Genomic DNA, 7003 nt, shown 5'->3' on the forward strand with positions numbered 1-7003 from the left:
TCCAAAGACAATCACTCAGTAGTTTCCTTTGATATCTAATTTAGCTGTTTTAATAAGTCTTACTCTTAGGAAGTTCTTTATCACCTTGAATCCCCAGGTAAGCTAGTCACCATCCTCTGTACTGTCACAATTATCTTATATTTCAAGGGAAGATCATTATTCAGTCAACTCACAGTTAAGAAAACATGCTTCACTGTCATGGCTATGGTCAGCAAAGCATTGATTCAGATTATATAGCCATTTAGACTAAACTGACAAGTCAATTCTGTCAACAGTTTGTTGTACGTAACACATAGCCTCAAGAAGATTTGTGCTTATATTGAGAATTCTACCTATAGTGAGGTAGAAATTATTCTATAAGGTCAAGTGATAATAAAGTGTGAACTATTAGAGTCAAAATCTACAAGCCTAACCAATACGGTGAAATAGCTTTTTGTACATTTTGCTCTGTCCCTACTTAAATCAAATGCAGTAATTTTTAGTCCCTAGATTTGACTGGAGAAATTGTTAGGTTTAGGTATTATAGATGCTATATAATTGGACAAAATAAATTATTAAAAAAAAACTAACTTCTTAATATGGTATCAGCATGTGATATGTTACAGTTTTCTTCTTTCCTGATTATTACTACTTTCAAAACATTTTCATTTTTTTAAGTAGAGAAAAATAAGTAAATGTAAATGAGGTGACCTTTAATTCAAGAAAGTTGGAATTATCCTATCATGTGATGTTCCTTTTATGTTCTTTGGAACTGAGTAACCTATAAATTCAGCATTATTTATATGGTATATTAAAACAAAAAAAAAGTAACCTAAATTGTTATTAAATTATACAAATGTAATGACTATGTTACAATAGTAAAATGTATTATGCAAATTGGAGCTAATTTTATAATATCCCCATTTAATTATGTAACAGAATGATGGTGTTGTAAAGTAGGTCTGGGTGCATGTGCACACATATACATACACACGTACAGACATACATATGTACTCATATGCATGAGTGTTTGTGTGAGTGTGTGTTTCATTTGAACAATTTTACTTCCTGTGATTTCCTCATTATAGCGAGTATGGAAAAGAACTTCGCCATAGAGAAAACAAAGTGAGGGCAGATGTCTGAGGCATTACACTCTAGAGGACTGATCTAATTAATATCTTTCATTCTCTTTGGGTGTATAAGATAGAGATTGCTTCCCTTCAGAGATGTATAAAGTTTCTGGTTTGCTGTCTTTTTGCCATGTCAGCCAGAACAGCTTACAAAAATGCTGCTGGGCAGAATATTTTAAGAGATTTGTTTTGAGATGAGGGCTACTTGAGCGCAGCATCACAAGTAGTTTTTGCCTCCCAGCTGTGTTCTTTAACAGATGGGCTTTGGTGAAGGCAGCATGAGATGTGGCACCACAGAATTAAGTTTCAAACATCACTTAGGAAAAAGGTTTGAAGAAAACAAGGTCAGTATCCATCTGATGGAGAAATTGAATTGAATATACGTTTTTAGTGAGAGATAATGACTTCTATTTAGAAAAGAAGAGGGAAAAGAGAGTGTTCTATAATCTTGGACAAGTAAAAATCTGTCTGGGAACCTTGGAAAGAAAACATTTTACTGCCTATTGACCCTTCACCCCTTGTTTTAGACTTACTGCTAGCCAGCTATTTCTTATAAGTAGAATTGTCAGCACGTGAAATGCCTACCCTCCCACTGCAATTCTATAACTTTTTAAAAAAATATCTTACCAAATTTGTGAAGCAAGATCTGCTGAATTATAACAAGCTAGAGCTTCAAAAACAAAGAGTCAAAGACATTAAAATATTTTAAAATAAAATTGTAGCTCTAAAACCAGTAGGGGCAGATTGATTAGCAATTCCTGTAATATCTCTAAAACTGTAAAGAAGGGAGGTGGGTACGGATTTAGGCTGAAGTGGGTGTCCATAGGACCTCCACTTATGTACCTCATTAAGAAGTTGCCCTAAGATAGAGCTTCTCTGCCTATTAGCTAACCCAGGCACATGAAGCTCATCTTTAATAAACCTATACTCCCAATTTGTGAGTTTTTTCCTTCCCTGTGAGGGTACTTCACTCCTCCCTCAATGACCCAATATCATGATGCTTTCTCTAGGGCAAAATATGCTGGGGATAAATAATATGGATTTCATTTATCTTAGGGTAATGATCTACAAACTTTTTTGATTTTGTACTCCTTTCATTAAAACCATTTTGAATATGTACCACCAATGGGTATATTTATAAAGTATTTAGAGATACTACTAATAATCACGTGCATTATAAAACTTACATAAGAATAGACATTAAAACATATTAGCTAAAGATGAAGTTATATTTCATTCTAGAGAAAATAGGGTGCTATTGGAAATTATTGAGTAGCGGCACAATATGATCAAATGTGCTCTTTCGAAAAATCACCTTTGCTTCTCTTTAGAGGCCAGATTCAATAAGGAGAAATTGGAGGCAGGTAGATCAATTAATAGGCTATAGCAATAGCCCAGGTGAAAGGTGATAAAAACCTGAAGTAGGGTGATAGCTATATGAGTTAAAAGAAGGTGACACATACCAAAAAAAATTGCTGTGAAGAAAGTAAGGCCAAGATTAAGTAATTAATTGGATATGTAGGGTGAGGGAGAATTAGGAGTCAAAGATAACACAAAAGTTTCAACTTGGAACATTTGTGAGTGATAGCAGAATCAAGCACATCACCATCTCTGTTTGTTGCTGAGGTGGATTGAAAGAATAGGTCACAGAAAATGAATAAATTCAAGAACTGAGAAGTTAGGGTGTTTGAAGGAGTATCAATATGTATGCTGAAGTAAATAACATGAATTGAATATGAAGTCTCATGAATAATATAAAATTTTAATGCACCAAGTCAGACAATTTCGTGATGGTCTCCAATTCACTCAGCAGCAAAAGTAGCAAAGGCAGTGGATGATGAAAGTAATCTAACCTTGAGGGTTGAGATCAGAGATACTATAAAGGAGTGAGGGACTCAAACAGAGGGGATAATGTAGATTTGAACTGTTCCATCAAGGTATCAAGATGGGGAAAAGAGGAGGTATACCCAGTGCAAGAGTGATGATTTGGGAAATAACTGAGGAGTGGAGGAATTGAAAGTCACAATGAGGATAAAGAACAAGTTTAGGGGTCAGAGGACAGAGAGGAAGCTGAGATGGCAACAGAAAAAGATCAGGTAAAGAAATCGCAGAGAACAAAGTAGAACATGTGAGTGATTGCAGAATCAAAGGTGTCACTATCTGTATGTGTAGTTGGGGTTGGTTGGAGGAATAGGTTATGGAAAAGAGTCAGTTGAGAAACTGAGAAGTTACAGTGCTTGAGGGAGTACCAACATTTATGTTGAATTGCTCTAGTATGAGGATTGGAAATGGAACAGAAAGATCATTAGCTAGATACTGAATTCACTGAGGGAGAAAGGAGGGAGTCCTGGAGGACATTCAATAATGGCTTCCATGTATTAAATGAATTTCAGAGAAGGAGATATTGTTGAGTAACTGTGGTAGAGGGACAGTCTGGGGTAGGCAATGGAAGCAAGGAGTATTTTGACTCAACCACAACTAGTGAGTCGGGGGTATGAGTGAAAGTATATCTATTGCTGGAAAAGTTGGCCAGGGATGCCTGTCAGTGAGCACAACAAGGTAGAGGGAGTAAAAAAGGAAAAGGTTTAATATGAAAGCAATCTTTCTGGTCAGAGAACAGACATGCCCAAAGAGTGCAGTGGAAGGGGTGGGTGGATCTGGAGTGGGACATTAGAGGGATTGAGTTGAGGGACCCAAAGAGAGAGCAGTGGGGGACTACTACAATGACAGCTCGCAGTTCATATTTACTGGGATGGTAAGAGTATAACCAAGTCAACTATTGAGGAATGAGTTTACACAGATTATCAATGACCAGAAAGAAATCTTTTGAGGGAATGAGGTGATGAGACTGCTCAGGGATATTTCATATTTACTATTGTAACAGACGATGATGTTGAATACTGTTGAGTACTCACAGCAGACAGATCAGGTGAAGGTAAATTCCAGGGGAGTCTAGAAAGCATTTGGGAGTTGGACAGAAGCTAGAAGCTGGAAATTGTAGATGAGTTTAGCCTGGAAATAGCCTCCAGAGCACTGGAGAAAGCCATGAGGTAAAGATAGAAGCCAGAAGCCTGAAGTCTGGATCGGGGTGTAGGCAGGGCACCCTAGCAAGTCTCAGATGAAGAGAAGTTTAGGTATCAGTGTCATATTTGTTTATTAAAAAGAGTCTGGTAGGATCCCTTCTTGGCTATTATTCCAAATAATTTATTAAAATTGGAATTAGCTGATTTTTAAAATGTTTGATAGAATGTACTTGCAAATCTGTCAGGTCGTGGCACTTTTTTCTTAGGGATCTAATTTATGGCATTAGTGTTCCAATTTTTCCACATCTCCACCCAGATTTGTTGTTTTAATTTTCTGTCATTTTGGCCAAACTGATACGTATAAATTAGCACCTCTGTTGTTTTAATTTGCATTTCTCTAATCAATAGTGATCTGGAACACTTTTTCATATGACTTTTGATAGCTCTGATTTCTTCTTCAGAAAACTGCCTGTTCATATCCACTGACCATTTGCCTATTGGAGAATGACTGATATTCTTAAAATTTAACTGATTTATTTTTGTATTTGAGAAATTAGGCCTTTATCAGAGAAACTTGCTATAAAATTTTTCTCAGTTTCCTGCTTTCCTTCTAATATTGGCTATATTGGTTTTGTTTGAGCAAAAACTTTTTTAATATAACATAATCAAAATTGTCCATTTTACACCTCATCACGCACTCTATCTCTTGTTTGGACATAAATTCTTCCCTTATTCACAGACCTGACAAGTAAAGCACTCCATGCTTCCCTAATTTGCTTATGATATCACCCTTTATCCATCCCCTTTTCTGATTATATATTTCTTTTAGGAATCCTTTATTTCTATTCTTCTAAGTTCCTCACTTATTATGTATGTAAACTTTTCACACACACTGTCAGTTTCTCCATTGCCCCTTGTGTGATGCCAATTTTCTATTATTCAGCAACTGTTTTGTTCCATATCTTGTAGTCTTATAAAAATACTTTTATTACTAAATGGTACTTAAAGTTGAGCTTTTATATCTGAGAGTAGTTGGGTTCATAAATGGAACTTCTCTGTTTTCCTTCTGTTTATATATGGATACATCCCTTTGTTCGTTTGTATTAACTGTCCCAGATATACATGGTGATAGAGAGACCACAGTTTATGTATCCAAATGTATGTCATAATCTAGACAATAGATATTTTTCATCCTCACTCTTTTGGGTGGTAATAGATCTCTTCCAAAAGGCTCTGCAGTGTCCTGGGAATTGATGCAACTAGAATGATATCATTTGAAAACAGGAGTAACTCTAGGACCACACTATTCATAGAGAATTACTCTCCCTCATAATAGTGGTAAAAACTTTTGGTGAGTATTTTTTCTGCCCATTTTATGTTCCCCTTGGTAGTTATGATCAGAGGGTCACTGAACAAAGTTGTATCACTGTTGTTAAATCTTGAAAGAAATATTTAATCATTTTATTTGAGTAGGCGAGAGATGGGGCAGTTAAGTGGCACAGTAGAAAGAATGAAGGGCCTGGAGTTAAGAGGACATCTCCCTGAGTTCATATCTGGCCTCTGACACTTACTTATCTATATGACCTTAGGCAAGTCACTTAACTCTGTTTGCTTCAGTTTTCTCATTTGCAAAATGAGCTGGAGAAGAAAATGGCAAACCACTCCAGTATCTTTGCCAGTAAAATTCCAAATGGGGTCACAAAGAGTTAGACACAACTGCAGACAACCCCACCAACCCCCACGACTACTTGGACAGTTACAAGAGGGTACAGCTCAAGGCCATCAGGTGAACCCCAACATGAGCCTGCAATTGTGCAAAGCAAACAACAAAGACAGAGGGGTGCAGATGAGCCCACTGGTGGATAAGTTCATCTAATGCTTGCTAGAGCAACCACTGGCTTCTGCATGAGATTCTTCTATTCCCCAGTGCTCGTTTGGGGGCTCCTTATCTGCCTTAGCCAACAAGCAGGCCAGGGGAGAGGGAAGGCGTCCTCAGGTATGGTGAAATCCAGACCTCAGCAGCCCTTTTTGCCAGAACCAGAAAGGACCAGGGAGGCTGAAGGAAAGCCAGAGCAGATGGACAAGAAATCTCAGGAGGAGGGGGATGAATTGACGGCTGTCCCCGAGTAGGAGACCCAAGATGGGAAAGCAGAATATCAGAAGGAGGGAACCACTCTTCCCAAGAAGCCCACTTTCCAGTTTGGGGAAGAGAAATATGGCTACTTTCACTGTAAAGACTGCCAGACCAGGTGGGAGAGTGTTTATGTCTGGGGTATTTCTGGGAGTAATAAGGCTTATTTCAAACAACTGTCTCAAGTGCCAAAAGAGCTTTAACCCTTCTGGAATGGAAGGGATCCAGTGCCAGACATGCTCACAAGTGTCCTTGCTCCTGTTCTCAGAAAAAAAGACACGTGACCTGGAGAGGCCTGGTTGACAGGAACTCTGTGGCCACTGCAAAGACAAGAGACTATCCTGTGGTAATACTTACAGATTTAAGTACATTGTCTGAAGAACAGTTGGGGTGTTGATGGGTCCTGTGTCTCCTTTCGTTGAATTTTGTCTAATCTTTTGTAACTTGGCTTTCAAGTGGCAGTGGGAAATGGATCAAGCTTTTGTACTTTTTGTAAAATTTGTGGCATAATTATTGAACAGTATAATTAGAATGAAAGAAGTGGCTTCCCCTTACACCCCAGATAAAATATAAACTTCAAAATTCTTATCCCTTCACAACCTGTCTCTTTCCTATCCTTTGAATCTTCTTAAATATTATTGTCTTCTACACACTGATACAATTGCACCATGCTAGCCTATTTGCTCTTTTGCACATACAGCATGCTATCTCCCACACTGTCTGTCCCTCGTGCCTGGAAT

General features: G+C 37.7%; 1 pseudogene; it reads left to right on the forward strand.

Moving 5' to 3' along the window:
- Positions 1–3996: 3996 nt before the first annotated feature.
- LOC110195891 (protein ZAR1-like pseudogene) lies at positions 3997–6641 on the forward strand (annotated as a pseudogene).
- The last annotated feature ends 362 nt before the right edge of the window (positions 6642–7003 follow it).

This window comes from Phascolarctos cinereus, unplaced genomic scaffold (assembly GCF_003287225.1).
Source record: "Phascolarctos cinereus isolate Bilbo 61053 unplaced genomic scaffold, phaCin_HiC Scaffold_4;HRSCAF=312, whole genome shotgun sequence".
NCBI lineage: Eukaryota > Metazoa > Chordata > Mammalia > Diprotodontia > Phascolarctidae > Phascolarctos > Phascolarctos cinereus.